At 40.8% G+C, this 15,942-nt stretch overlaps 1 protein-coding gene and 1 long non-coding RNA gene across 4 annotated transcripts in view; one reads left to right on the forward strand and one right to left on the reverse strand.

The window, feature by feature from the left end:
- Window positions 1–15,942, reverse strand: part of FTO (FTO alpha-ketoglutarate dependent dioxygenase) — a 343,733-nt gene that overhangs the window by 274,242 nt on the left and 53,549 nt on the right. The gene's annotated exons all lie outside the window — the stretch shown is intronic.
- LOC116839448 (uncharacterized) overlaps window positions 1–15,942 on the forward strand; it is a 54,069-nt gene that overhangs the window by 29,350 nt on the left and 8,777 nt on the right. Inside the window, exons 3-5 of one of the 2 annotated variants that reach the window (XR_004377149.2) lie at window positions 1,358–1,575; window positions 14,788–14,869; window positions 14,985–15,797. This is a non-coding gene — a long non-coding RNA (uncharacterized LOC116839448). Of the gene's footprint in view, window positions 1–1,357; window positions 1,576–14,787; window positions 14,870–14,984; window positions 15,798–15,942 lie in introns of those variants that run through there. The other variant, XR_004377148.2, reaches the window with a different exon arrangement.

Here is a 15,942-nt window from a genome sequence, read left to right on the forward strand (position 1 = left end):
AAGATATTTTTCCTCACACAAATAGTCTCAATGACATCAAGGCAAGCAAGATTTGCCTCTTAATGGAAAATTTAAATTTGGATTAAGGTGTTCTAAAATAATTAGGAGAAAAGAACCATGCTGTATCATTAAGGCTCTCTTTTCTGTGACACTCAAATGCAATTTTAAAGGTGCCTATCATCTTTGCATCTAAGTGCTGAGAACAACAGGTATCTCCACTTTTGAAATAAATTAAATAACAGAAGTGAAATACTTGACTATTACAAATAAATGACATTAAATTGTTACATGCCCTTGTAGAAATGACAGCTATCAAATTTGTTGACAGTTACAAGAGGATGATATACAAACACAGAAATGGGTGGGCACTGCTTGAAACAGGATTAATGTGACCAAACTGAATGACCCAAACTAATTCCAAAGAGTGATCAATTTACAAAAAACACCTGAAAATCTGGTGTGTGAGTTAAAAATAGCCCTGGGTATTCTGCTGCCATGCATTTCTCACATATGCAGGATGTTGCTAGAGAAAAAAAGATCAGCTTCACTACACCAAGTAATCTCTCTGGATGTGAAGCAAGACCACATATACATGTAATAAATCAGCCATACACTTCCAAAACATAATCTATGAATAACTATTCTTTCTAAATGTTAAGAACTATTGATTTATAGTGATGCATCAACCTTTGATCTTAATGAGTCACACAGCCAAAATCCCATGTTACATTTTGAAAATATAGGAGATGAAGTTTAAACAAACTGGGGGCTTGTCTACACCTACCGGAGGATTGAGACTGCAGCGATTGATGCATCAGCGGTTAATTCAGTGAAGACCCATCGATGTTGCGTAGCTTAAATCTACTTTTCCCTTTAGTGTAGACAAGGCCTAAGATTCTGAGGCTTTGTCTACACTATGCATGAAAGTCGATCTAAGCTACACAATTTGAGTTACATTAATAGCGTAACTCAAGTTAACATAGCTTAGATCTACCTACCACAGAGTCTACACTATATGATGTTGACTGGAAATACTCTCCCGTCGACTTCCCTTACTCTTCTTGATCCAGTGGAATACAGTAGTCAACGAGAGAGTGATCAGCGGTCGATCTAGCAGGTCTTCACTAGACCTGCTAAATCAACCCTGGTGCATTGATCACCGCAGCGTCAATCCTCCAGTAAGTGTAGATAAGCCCTATAAAAGCATGAGTGAGTGAGTGGATTGTCCTTCCAGCAATATCCTCTTAACTGTTCTCTGAGCAGGATCTGCAGAGCAATGCATCCCTGGGCTGAGAGGTCACTCTCATCATATGAATCATTCAGAAAAGTGTTTGAATTTTCTCTCTTTGACGTGCAGGTGACCTTTGAGAGAAATGGAGGCCTGAGATGAGTAAAAGGCCACTTTGGTGTTAAATTGGAGAATACACCAGTGCTACTACATCTTACACTGCAAATAAAGGAGGAGACAAAAAACTGGTTGAATGCAACAAAAAGTCCCTGTTGATCCTGTTCAGAAAATTACAAAGGAATAAGGGCAAAGGCAGTAAGAGAAGACATCCACCCATCTGTGCATAGGTGCAATGATGCCTGTCCACTTGGCAGTTGGCGTCCTCTCTCTCAGATGCATGCATTTAAGACTAGATAAAGGAAGGTGATTTACTCCAGGTTGGCTAGGAGCACTCGCAGTGGCAGAAGGCTCTTGCAAACACTGACTATGGCAACTGAGATATTGCAGGTGAGTAGTTGACAATGGACCCACTGAACAAGTACCAATGAAGCAGGCAGCTAATTCTTGGTCCTCTACTGAGAGCAAAGGACTGTTTCCCTGGGTGAACTGCAGGAGAAGCTGCTGTCTACAGAAAGTTATGCTCATCCTTCCACATCATTTACAAAGGGAATTCTCGTGATTTAAAAAAAAAAAAAAATCCCCACATCAAACGCTTTCGTTCAGTCCAAGCACACACCTGCCTGTTCTCAACTTATGATTGGCAGCATGCAGAATAAAGTGAAGATCTGTCATGTCTCAGAAGAAAAAGCATTTAGGGAGATGTTACAAAACTAATGAAATGACCCAAGTACAATATGCATCCTATTGTCGCATATTCTTAACCATTCATCCTGTTCCCTGTTATTTTCACATAAAATCTTGCATAAGTCTCTGATGGATTTTTTTCATATATACTGTATATCTCTGAAACATACAAGCTCTGAAACATGGAGCCTCCTATACAATTAAACTATGAATAATTATAGACTAAAAAAATGGAGGTGTATGGATACCAACCCATAAACATAAGCTATTTATTTTCTGTATAGGTGTTAAAAGGTATTTTGAAATTGCATAAAGGGCCAGACTGTGGCCCATTCTGCATGTCAACACAAGGCAGCAAAAGGGGGTGTAAGACTAGATTGTTGCCACTTATGCACAGGGAAAATGGATGCTTAATAAAACCTCTATGTCCCCACCTTTGCACAGGTGAGTGGAAAGTGGCAAGAGAAGATGGAGCCTGGACTCCGTACCCCAACATTTGTAGCAGTATAATTATGGCAGTGCTTTGGGGAGCAGACACTGCGACAAGCACAGACCTGTTGCAACATACCACCTACTTAGAGCATAGCTCTAGGTGATAGTGACTTGGGGAGTCACAATCTCACTCCTGGGTTGCTCCAGAAGCAGTGAAACAAATGCACTGCCTCTTCCAGGGGCAGAATCACAAACTGACTGCTTAGTCCAATGTTTATTTAATAAATATTGTGAAAGAAGCATTCCAGTTAGTTTAATTTATCTAACAACAGAGTCTTGGAAAGTTTAACAAAGTCCCATTTTGTTATGAAAGTTTCTTGACACAGGTATTGATTATTATAATGAGCTTTGATTGTTATTTCATCAGTTCATGTTTAATGTCATTGAGGTGTGTGTACTTTAAATCTTTTTAGTTTACTCTTTCAAATCTGTAACTATTGAAAATGTACTTGTGCTGACTTTTCAGATAGAAAGTAAATAATACTAACTGCAAAGTAACAATTCTGCATATTCAGATTCATCCATGCTTACAATCTAATGTAATTTTCTGAATCACAACCTAACTCAAGTTATAATGACCTTCAGTCCGTAATCTAACTGCTGCCTAATTTTATTTGGATTATTCATTTTTTAAATGAAGAGATGAGATACTCCTAAACATATTCCCTCAAGATGTCATGATCTTAAAATAGGGAAAGACAGAGATAAGAGAGATGACAATTTAATCCAGACAGAGTGTCTCACCTGAGGGCCTGAATCTCCCTTTTCCTTTGGCAGATGGGAACAGGCCAGTGTTGCACTGCAGCAGAAAGTGCACGTGGGAAAACACAACTGTAGGCATGTTTCCAATTCTGAGAGCCCACAGAAATATCCCTTTGTGTGAATTCCACGCAGTCTGAGGTCATAATGAAGCAGTCAGAGGAGCAGTGAGACATGGCTGTATTAACTGCTCTCTGTATGTTTTACTGGAATGCCCAGTTGAAAAAGGACCATGGCGGCTCCGGTCAGCACTGCTGACTGGGCCATTAAAAGTCCAGTTGGCTGCACAGCAGGGCTAAGGCAGGCTCCCTTCCTGCCCTGGCTCCACATGGCTCCTGGAAGTTGCCGGCACATCCGGCTCCTAAGTGCAGGGATGGCCACTGGGGCTCCGCCTCAAGCGCCAGCTCTACAGCTCCCATTGGCCGGGAACTGCAGCCAATGGGAGCTGCGGGGGTAGTGCTTGCAGGCAAGGGCAGTATGTGGAGCCTTCCTGGCTACCTCTGTGCCTAGAAGCCAGATGACATCAATCGCTTCCGGTAGCCACCTCAGGTAAACGCAACCTGGAGCCCACATCCTGCATCCCCTCCTTTACACCAACTGCCCGCCTCAGCCCTGAGCCCCTTTCTGTATTCCCATCCCCTCTGCCCCAGCCTGGAGCCCCCTCCTGCAACCTAAATCCCTCATCCCTGGCCCCAACCCAGAGGCCATACCCCCAGCAGAAGCCCTCACCTCCCCCGCACCCCAATCCCCTGCCTCAGCCGGGAGCCCCCTCCTGCACCCTGAACCCCTGATTTCTGGCCCCACCCCAGAGCCTGTACCCCTTGCCCCAGCCAGGTGAAAATGAGCAAGTGAACGAGGGTGGGGAGAGCGAGTGACTGAGGGAGTGAGGGAAGGAATGAGTGGGATGCGGGGCCTCGGGAAAAGGATGGGGCAGGGGGCGTTCAGTTTTCTTCAATCAATCAGAAAGTTGGCAACTCTAAGTTTTACACTCCTCTGAGAAGAGAACAGTGAATTCGGCTACAGTTCAGCAAAATACTTAAATACATCCTTAAGTCTCATTGACTTCAATGATGCCTGAGGAGGGAGAAAGGGGGAAAGAGAACCGACAGAAGCAAAACTCCCATGGGAGATGCTAGCAGAGGGAGGTGGGGGCTTTCAGCTTTCACTGTGATTACTCTCAACAGAAGGCTTACAAAAAAATCTGGCAAGTCTTAGCAATGCAAAACAATTAGTCTTAAGAATGATCCATACAGTAGATATATAAGCACATGGATTCCTTTAATCACTTATTCTGAAGACAGGAGCTGGATTAAAAAGTCAGAAGTCTTCAAAAACCCCTTTCCTTATTAATATCTTATGAACTCCTATTTGTTTTGTTCCCCATATACATCACCCATGTGGATTCATTTTTTTTAATTGCCTTGACCAACTCTTTCTGCAGGGTCCTCTTTTCTTTCCCATTTTCTATAGAAATCCCATTTGGCTCTGTTCTTGGCCTTCTCTCTTCCTCTTGGCCTTCAGTATGGGTGTCCTCATCTTCTTAAACAGCTTCAACTACCAGCTGTATGTTTACTTTCCCACCCTTAAGCAACTTCTCTTCAAACAATCCCGAATCTTGGCGTGTACCTCGGACATTTCCACTTGGATGTGGATGTCTCACTGTCAACTTAGATATAACATGGACAGTTCTGAACTTCTAATCCTTCCTCCAAAGGCCTCCCTCATTCTCTGTATCTGCAGACAATACATCCCTCCTCTGTCATTCAGGCCAGCAATCTGGAGGGCGGGGGCTGTCTTTTATTCCTTCCCTTCCTCCCACCTTTCATATGCAGGATGCCTCCAAATCTGGCTGCTGCTTCTTAAGTAACATTTCTAAAATCCAAACTATTCTTTGTGCCCACACAGCAGGCCCACTAGTCCTGTTCATTAAATGTTTATTTTTACTGTAGGTGTACAAATGAAAATGTTTTGCAAATACTGGGCCTTATTTGCTTCTCACTTACATCAGTTTCAAGCCATTGTAACTCTATTGCCTTCAGCTGAGTCAATTTCTGTTGTAGTAGGTTAAATATAGATTTTTATAGATGAGCACAGAGATGTCTAGCAACTTACTCAAGTTCACACAATTTGTGACATAACTGGGAAAACTGAATCTTCAAAAAGTGTAGGCAAAAATATTATTTGCCTTTCATTCCTCCTTTGGGGCCTGATTCAAACCCCACTGAAGTTAATGCAAAGACTACTAATAGATCAGACCTTAGACAAACACATTCTTGGATCACAGTCTCTCCTGGGTTCATGGCTTAAAGTCTCATGTAACTTCACAGACAGTACAAGACAGTACAGTCACTGTTCCATTTGGGACAAGTTCAGTGTTAACCTGAAAGAAGCAGGTATCATTTTCTTTTTATATTTACGGGATACTGACAAATTGAATTTTTTTTTTAAATCTCAGTTTCTGATAAACAGCATTTTAAAAAATAAGACCTGAAACTTGTTTTTTTTTGTTTTTTTTTCAGGAATTTTAAAATCTAAACAGTCATTTTGCTTTTCTGAATTGGTGTTTTTTAGCACAGGAAAAAACTGACTGTAACTGTGAAACTGACTATACCCAAAATACTATCAAATGCGCAAAGTAAGCAACTAAAAATGAGTTTTCTTCTCCTACCTTCCTTTTATAATATTAGATGTAATTTGCAATTACTGTAGTTACAAAGACCTCAGGTAGAAGTGTGATTTTCAAGGTGACAGTGCTTCTTTAAACTGGTTGGTTGGTGTTACCTATTAAAACTTTATAGTAACTGAATGGTTCACTGCATCCAGTTCAGCCAGAAATGAGTCTTTAGCAATAGAAAATGAATTCTAGAAATGTACTATTGCTGTTTGTACTTTTCTATATAGTGTGCTATCACAAAGAAAATTTCAGATAATTTCTTCTCTTTTCCATTTTGATTCAAATGCAGTGTTATATTTTCAATTTTCTTTCATTATACTCAGATTTACCAACAGTTACGCTATCTGTGCTACCATTCTTCCTATAATCCAATCTGTCAAAAGATACTGGCAGACATCACACCATAAACTGCACTCTACTTAGCACAGTACAGCTCACCTTCCCTCCCCATATCATATGTCAAACAGACTTTATAGGTTCTTAAGGCCAAGAACCACATGACTCAATCTAGACTAATATGAATCAAAATGCATGATCTAGAGTTGTCTATAAAATACTTAATTGTTCATAACTTGTGTTCCCAAATTGCACTCCATTTCCAAATGTTTTCTGGTTTATGTAATCATCGGACATTTTACTGTCCCATTAAACAAATCAGTCAGATTACGGAGTATATAGGACTTAATTAACTGACTGGATCATGGAGGGAGGAAAATAAGTAATGTACAGACTATGGGAATGCAAACAAAAATCTCAGTTCTAATACCAGTATTTATAACTGCGCAGCTGTCTAAAGACTGATATTCCTTCCTGCTAAGGTACTGTTTGGCTTTGCTTACCAAGTCCAACCTCTCTACCCCTTCTCATAAATCAACAGGACCACATTCTGGTTCTCACTTCCCCCCAGTCATGCATATGCACAACATACTTGACTGATGTAATTGAACTCAAGAGTTAATTTATGCATTGAAACAGCTTAGCTATGTGTGAAAAATGTCTGCTACCAGTATCCCTTCTCAGAGGCCTGACTTGATACGTTAAGGGTCCTCTAATTGTTGTTTTAACCTAAGGGAACATTGTTCTTTTGCCAGTAGCTGTTAACGAAAGGGGACTGGCAATCTTCTTGCCCAGTTGAGTGTTAGATTTCTCACACATGATTTAGCACTTTAAGTAATTATAACAGGAAGTTGAAATGATAAATCATTCAAACATGGCCTCTTTTTGCTAATAGAATGCCCCTGAGCCCCACCCCAGCAGACCCTATCAATAAACTGTTGGCATCACTGCAAGCACCTTGACAGCATCATCCATTTTTTAGTCCCTTTACCATTTGGCATCCTCCTTCAGCAGGTATAGACCGGTTACTGGATCAGCTCTACACTGGTGGAAAGCAAGCAAACTTCTTGCTTGGGAAAAATAATTACCTACCTTTATACAGATTCCAACATCTATTAATCGTTCTTCAGACTTGTAGGTGTGCGTGTGAGAGAGTGTGCATACGTTTGTTCACGGTGGGAGGGCTTTTATATTTTTGGATGAACATGGCTTTTGTGAATTGTGAAGGATCTGAAAAGAGCAAAGACTAAGGACTATTTTTGCTTGGCCTTCTTCCCACCATTTCATTGAAAGACAATCAAACAGATGCTGAGAAAATAAATACAATATATAGCACTTAACTATGCAGAGCTTTATCAGGATAGCTCCCAGGGAACCAAATTAGCTTAATGATAGTAAATGGAAATGGTTTTTACTTAATCCAGATAATTGTAGCAAAAATTCCTCCTAACAGCCAATGCCAAAGAGTTAAGTAGTGTTTGACCAGGTGTTAAATATAGGTGTGAAATGCTAAGCACCAGTCTTAACACAGAACATGCCAAGCAAAGATATTTTTTTTTGTAAAAAAAAAAAAAAAAAAAGAGAGATCAAATAAAGATAGAATACCATAATTATTATTCTTCCTCTTGTATTTTTATTCCACAAAGAGTTCTCCTCCATTTTAAGTGGAAAACAGGATGGTGCTGTGGTTAAGACGGACAGTAGATAGTTAGTGGATCAGAGTTCTATTCCTGTCGCTGTCATACACTGGCTTTAGGCAAGTCACTTAACTTCTTTATGCCTCTGTTTTTCCCCATCTGTAAACAGAGCTGGTGCTTCCATTTAGGCGGCCTAGGCAATCGCCTAGGGCGCCAGGATTATTGGTGGGTGGCATTTTGCTGGAGGGGGCAGCAGGCGGCTCCGGTGGAGCTGCCGCAGTCGTGCCTGTGGAGGGTCCGCGGGTCCGCGGTTCTGGTGGAGCTGCCGCAGTCGTGCCTGTGGACGGTTGGCTGCTCCCATGGCTCCTGTGGACCTCCCGCAGGCACCACTGCGGCAGGTCCACCAGAGTCACGGACCAGCAGACCCTCCGCAGGCACGACTGGGGCAGCTCCACTGGAGCCGCGGGACCAGGGCGCAGGGCAGTGAAATCGCCGTGCGCCTAGGGCGCTAAAACCCCTAACGCCGGTCCTGTCTGTAAAATGCTAGGTGGGGGGTGGGAGGAGAGATTTGCCTAAGAAGACCGTTGAACCCTAATTCATTAGTGCTTGTAAAACACTTTGAAATCATTGGACTGAAGGTGCTAGAAATGGACACAACATAATATTATTTAGGTCTCTTCAACTGATCAAGAAGTTGACTTTTTTTAAAATGGATTCTTCTGTTCGAGCAAGATTATGTCTTAAAATGTATACACATGCCCAGTGGATGTTCTGATTTGCACCCAGAAAGAAAAAGGTACAAATTCCAATATACATGTAGACCTGTTGGCACAGGCAAAAGCATACTTGGACTTCTTAAAAAAACCTAGTCTGCAGCAGGAGAGCTGCCTAAGCAAAAAGCCAGAGTGTGTACGAGGTTCTCAATTAAGTGAATACCTTCAAATTTTAATATTGATTTAGGCTTGCTAAAGGCTTAACACTCAACAACAGATGCTTTTTGGCATCATAATCTGTGATGGTCTCACATTCTAATACAGTGGTTCTCAAACTTTTGTACTGGTGACCTCTTTCACACAGCCAGCCTCTGAGTATGACCCCTGTCATAAATTAAAAAACAAACACTTTTTTGTATATTTAACACCATTATAAATGCTGGAGGGGAAGCAGGGTTTGGGGTGGAGGCTGACAGCTCACGACCTCCCATATAATAACCTTGCGACCGCCTGAGGGGTCCCGACACCTAGTTTGAGAACCCCTGTTCTAATACAACAGCCACCAACTTGGCCGACACACTAGAACTAAAACCATGTGTTGCTCCAGAGTCTATAGATGGTGTTATAACAGACTCGTCTTCTTTGCAGATTAGACACAGGGGAATTTGGAACACAGACCCACTGATGGGTTATGCTAATACAAAATTTCTCTGATTCATTCGATTCCATGGATAATTTGTGCATAACAATACAGTGAGATTAATGTTAAAGTTTGGAGATGGATAAACTAAAAGTGCACTTGGCCTCAATTCTGAGCTGGTATTTGTTCGTTCCCTTCCATGAAAATGAAGGGCAAACCTTTGAGGAAAAACAGGAAGAATCTCTAAGAAGTCAAAACTTAGATTTTCATCCTAGAATGCAAATTCTTCAGAGCAGGGACCAACTTTTACTATGTGTTTTTACATTGCCTCACAAAACGGGGCCTTGATCCTGATAACTGACCTCTGGATACTACTGCAATACAAATAAATGATAATGGTAATAATGAGTTCATTAAGTGATATACTGTTGCTGTAGCAGTCGCTGTGGAGGCATACAGCAGAAGCAGATGGGTATCTGGATTATGGAGGACAGTGGAAAGAAAAGTGCCTCTGGTTCACTGGAGGAGTGCAATCAGCTGTGACTCCTACTAGATGCAGCACCTCCAGCCATTGGGAACAGGGGATGGGGAAACCACAGCCATGCTGGTGAGGAGTAACTAGCTCTGCTGACGAAACTAATATCCTTCCACATTTTGCATTTAAGAAGGGCAAATACCAGGATTCTCCATGCCCCGCTCTGTCTGTTGCTCTCTGTGCCCCATCACCACTTTTCAGGCTCATACATGAGCCACTAGGGCTAGCCCAAAGGCTTTATCATAGGATGTAGTCAGCTAACATCCATTATTACAGAATTATTAGAACAAGGTCCAGATTTAGGGAAATGCAACCAGTTTCTCTGCAGCCCCCAGAAAATATTGAGCACAGCTGAGAATCCAGGAAGGTTTTTATTACTGACAACAGCAACAAAAGGATCTGAAGTCTAATACGAGTAAGTTTAAAAAACAACACTCTAAAGATTTTATTTTAATCATCTGAGATTTAAAATATTATTTAAAAGACCATGCACTCAAAAATAAATGTAATAAAATGAGTCTAGGAAATATCTATACATTTTAAAGGACCCTAGTTTGATATGAAGAGTGGTTTTCAAAGTCCCCTGGATAACAAAGCTAAAGATAGTGTTAATGCAGAAACAGCAGGTGCTAAGTGCACATGCTTGTGCCCATACCATCAGCTAAAGGGGAGATCAATAAGCAACCAGAGCATTAAATTTCACATACTGTAACTGTCATGCCCATTACATAGTATTTGAACATCTTCACAGCATTACAAAATTGTTGGCTCTCGGCATTTTCTCTCTGAGGTAAATTTGAAATTATTTTCCATGGATTTCACTTGCCCAGTAGGGTTATAAAGCCAGGTGTCACAAATTTAGGAAAACATACTTCACAGCTTTCCAGAGGCAGAAATCCTTGATAATTTATCTCATTTTTTATTTTATGTTTAGGGTTCGGGGCTGACAGTTGAAATATTTATTATGTTTTTATAATTTATTATATTTATTATGACCATCTAAAAAAACAATGTATTATCAAATTATATTGGGCATGGAGGAAGAGACCCACTCTTAACATGTTTGGGGCAGGCCAGGGTATGATTTTTGTGGTCCCAACTGCCCATCTAACACAAATACTCCACAATGCATATAGCCAGCCTTGGACTTTGAGGGGCCTTGTGAGATGATACTATGCAATACACCCCAAAATTAACAGACTCATTTTGCTTTAAGGTGGGGGGAGAACAGTTGGGAAATGGCCAGCATGTTAGGTCTCATTGGGCCTCTGCTGCAGAAGTGGAGCCTAACTGCTTACTCCCTTCAATACTTGTGATTAAGCTGCCCTTGAAAAAAGGATATTACTTTTATTTTTTTTAATGAAAATAGATTCTAACTGAAATGTCTCTAAAATCAGAGGTGCCTTTGGCCCCAGACTTCACCGGTGGTACAGTTCTCAAAAAAAGGCTTTGAATGGCAACTTCATGACCATTGTTCCATAAAAAAGGTCTTATGCAACGTGTCTGCACCTTCTAAACAAATAGGACAATCACTGCAAAGATTATGTATTTTCTAAACTAGTGTGCATATAACATCTTTTCATATGAATGCTTTTCAATGGTATACTAACTGATGGTTTGCAGGAAAAAGAGGCACTTGGGCCCTGATCGAAAACCCTTTCAAGTTGATGGGAGCTTTTCCACTGATTTCAGAGGCCTTTGGATCAGGCTCTTGAGGCATAATTACAGAATTCATTACAAATAAATCTATATAAAAAAAACACCTATGTGAAAATGACATATGACTGTCAATATAGATATAACATGTTCATCACCCTTCATGCAAGTGTGTGAAAGTATTTGACCAGTCATTCACATACAGATTTATGTACATGTTACATGCATAGAAAAATGCTAAGTTTTATAAGCATCACAAGTATTTTTTTCACATAGGATATGTATTACACATTAGGTCTCAAATATCACATTGTGTCATATGCCTGGCCAAGAATATTGTGCACATCTATAATAAATGCTTCCCAATATATATTATATTAGTTAATCTGTTCTTCTAATAAGTGTGAGATATATAAAGCATATGCTATTTAGAATTGATATCAATTATATGTATATTTCTTCCCATGTGGGCAGAGACAGTCATATTGACAACATATATCAAATGCCATCACTATGTTAAGGCAAGAGCAGTAACCTTCCAGTCCTGTTCTGAAGGCAGGTACTGAACTCTTATCTATTCTTTGGGTTCATGGTCTGGTGCTATCTGTCTGCAATTGGTAAACAGATAGATACCAGCCTTTTTGAACACTGCATCTGTTTCCCCCCGTAACTCAGGAAGGCCTCTAGTTTAGCACATACCCTCTCCTCTGATTGACCTGAAGAACCACATTCCACCACTGCCACTCTGCTAGGCTTTCACAGGTAAACACATACTTATCTATTTTTTGGTTTGTAAAAAGAGAAGCGGCATGATCTGGAGGAATGAGTGCAACAAAGAATGTCAGATCTGATCGAGGCTCTACAACTGACTTACTGTGCCACCCTGGACAACTCATTTTTCCTCTGCTTTCCCATCTGTAAAATGGTGATGATGGCGCTTACCTACAATACCTAACTCAGAAGAGAGTTGTGAGATTCATGTTCATATATTGCATAGAACATACGCTGCTCTATTTTAATGCTAAATATAAATTATTGTGATTGGAAATAATTATTTAATTTCCCTTTACAAGCCTGGATGGTTTGAGATCCTAAAACACCATCACTGAATTTATAGTGCACTTAGAGGCAAAATACAATAGAGCATTGAACTATTAGGAAAGAGAGATATCTGTTAAGACATTTGCTGTGCGCCAAACCAAGACATTCCATAATACAAAGGAATCACTCTTTAACAACTTGCTTAAGAATACCTCTGCTGCACAACAAAGTTAGGCATTATTGCTTCTTAAAAGCATGCTTTTTTATTAATCACAATAAACCACCCTAGACACCTGGGAAGAAAAATTAAACATTTAACTCCTCGTTTTCTATTTTATTACTTGAATGTTTAGGGGCTTATAGGCAAGGGAGAACAGCACCACAGAAATGCAGTAGAGGTGGGAGGGATGGCCACTGAAGGGCAGAAGACAGAGGGAGGTGTGAAAAGCCATTTTCAGAGAGATCCCTGGCCAGATGCACAGAGAAACTCCTCCATGATCTTACATCCCTCACTGCACCCCTAGTCCCATCAGAGGTAACATGACACACTAAAATCAGCAAAGAATCCTGTGGCACCTTATAGACTAACAGATGTATTGGAGCATGAGCTTTCGTCATGCATATGACGAAGTGGGTATTCACCCACGAAAGCTCATGCTCCAATATGTCTGTTAGTCTACAAGGTGCCACAGGACTCTTTTCTGCTTTTACAGATCCAGACTAACATGGTTACCTCTCTGATACAGTACCAGTAGTCCTTTTGCCATTAATGCAAAGGCCATATCTGTGCTTTGTGCATGAGGAGTCGCACAACATGAAAGGGAGGTAATGAGGGTCTGACCAGCATGTTTACCATACTTTCAGTACTTATTTAGATATACAGAAATTCCATCCTCAAGATGGGGAAACATGCTTAAGTCAACTGGTCCCTGACTCTTCCCTCCTCCTTCCCACTCTCAGAAATACTGTGTGGAGTTTCTGCAGATGACAAAGTGACAGGTTGACAGAGAAGGGTTAGTTCCATCTTCTCCCACCACACTTTGTCCTATTTCACCAGGTTTTGCTCCCTACTGTGGAGCAAACTAAAGTTTGTACTATATATTTTAACTGTCAGATTTAATAAACAGACAAACACCAGGAAACAGCACTGGCTCACTTGGGTGTAGTTGAGAGCCATACTCTGAACAAAGTGAAAGCAGGGCAGCTACAATGGCCTGCTGCAGACACAGAAATGTGTCAAAGGATGATAAGAAAACACTATTTTCCCAGCCAGCTACTCAATGCTTCATGATGTATGCTTGGCCAGCAAAAGCACAGTGCCCATCAGCCTGCAGTACCTGTGTCCCCTCAGTATACTTCACCTTATTGGATCATTAGGACTATAGAACTTAGCAATCCTACCAGAGGCTCATCACTGCTTTCTCCCAGCCCTTAGCTGTCTCCCTTCAGGATTGACCCCAGAAAGAGGTTTACATGGCCTCATGTGCAGAAGTAGGACAAGTTACACACTGAATATCTGGGTCCTTTACTTTTTCTGGTTTAGTTTTAATATCACAAAGAGATGTGTCAAATAGTGGAGTAAGTTTATATAAGCAACCTGCCATAAGATAAACTAAAACATCATGTTTAAAGAAAAAAAGGCAACATGTTTCAACAGGATGCCAGCCTTTAGTATGCAGCATGGAGCTGCAAGGCACCTTTGTTGCTGACTTATCCTGATATCTAGTGCTTGAATTCTTCATGAAGATGCAGTGTAATTACTGCCGAGTCCTACTAGCAGGTGGAACTTGTTAGCGCCACTCAGGATATCAGTGGGGTTGGAGTATTATGTCTGGACAGAGAAGTCCTGTATGAAAATCTCAGCAACAACCAAGCTTAGGGACAAAACTTAGGCTGAGCTTTACATTTAGTGGTGGCTGTTGGAGTTTCTGCTAAATCCAAACCCACAGAGGCATTAAGTCTAGGGTATATATGGTGTGTTTAAACTTCTTGTCATCACTTTTCAAAGCTCTACATAATTCTGGCTCTACTTATTTTCCATTGTCAAGCTTTGTGTTGTCCTCCTCTTCACTCTGCTAGTGCTCCCACTTTCATCCACCCTTCTTCCTGCTCATTTTCTATGCAGTCCCCTGCATGGCATGGCCTCTCTGAGCTCATCAACAGGCTCCTGACCTGTTGACATTTAAGTCTCTGAAAGAGCCACTTCTGCTGGGCTGCCTATAGTGAATTCAGTTGCCCTTTATATAAATTTTCTCTTTTTGCTTCTCTTTAGATTGTGAGTTCCTCGGAGCAGGGACCATCCTTCTTAAATGTTTTGAAAGTGTGTAGTACACAGTGAGCACTACCATAAATACGTAACAGTGCATTTTGTTTAGAGTATGATGGATTCTACATCTGCTCACAGGAGTGCAGAACTTACATAAACAGCAAGCAATATTTTACATTGTATAGCATCTTTCATCCTAATAGAGCCCAGAACACTTTGTAAACAACAGGATATACTAGACACCAATGAACCACAATCAGACAGTCAACTACCACTCTACTCAACTGTGTGTTGAGGAGTGATTCTGTCCAAGTACACAAAGGCTAACCTCTCTGCCCTTATGAAAAGATCCACGGAATCTTTAATGCTCACAAACCTACTCAACTTTTAAGAACACATGCTAGAGACTTGCACACAGCAAACTGCACTGTACTCAGAATGTCTTGAATCAACCTTGCTGTGATCTGATCTGGCGGTTCTGCAAGTCTAGGTGCTCTTAACCTGAAAGTCACAAAACTAGGCCACCATTCTACATATACTATGCACTTATAAATAATGGCCATCCAGGTGACAGTAGGTTAGATGCATTAATAAAAGAGATGGAGGTCAAGGAGCTGACATTAAGAGAAAAAACTGTCAGGATCACCTTTGCTCTTCTTTGTTGACTATACAATACCACCGACCCTTCGAACTGGAAGGGAGCTGCCTGTTGAAAAACAGCATACGATGAAGGGAGGATAAAACAAGGACAATGCAGGATATTAAAAAAAATTAGAAGAAGGAATTTTAAAATATAGTGTATCGGACAAATGCAGTAGTTACAGACCAACATTTTTAAAAATCACTACTTTGAATCCTATCTAAGCAGGTAGCGACTGAAAGTAATCAACATCTACCAGCTTTTCTATGGACTATGGGAAATGAGTTGGTCATCTCAAGCCAGTACTAAGTGTCTGTATAACTAATGCCATCAACCATTACAATCTGCACTAATTCAGCAGAGAATCAAGGACTTGATGGAAGTTAAACTACACTTGCACCCTTGTCACTGGCCTAAAGGTGGAGGGTACCCAGACAATGTAAGGGTATGTCTACACTACGGGATTATTCCAATTTTACAGAAACCATTTTTTTAAAACAGATTCTATAAAGTCGAGTGCA

This window comes from Chelonoidis abingdonii, chromosome 19 (assembly GCF_003597395.2).
Source record: "Chelonoidis abingdonii isolate Lonesome George chromosome 19, CheloAbing_2.0, whole genome shotgun sequence".
NCBI lineage: Eukaryota > Metazoa > Chordata > Testudines > Testudinidae > Chelonoidis > Chelonoidis abingdonii.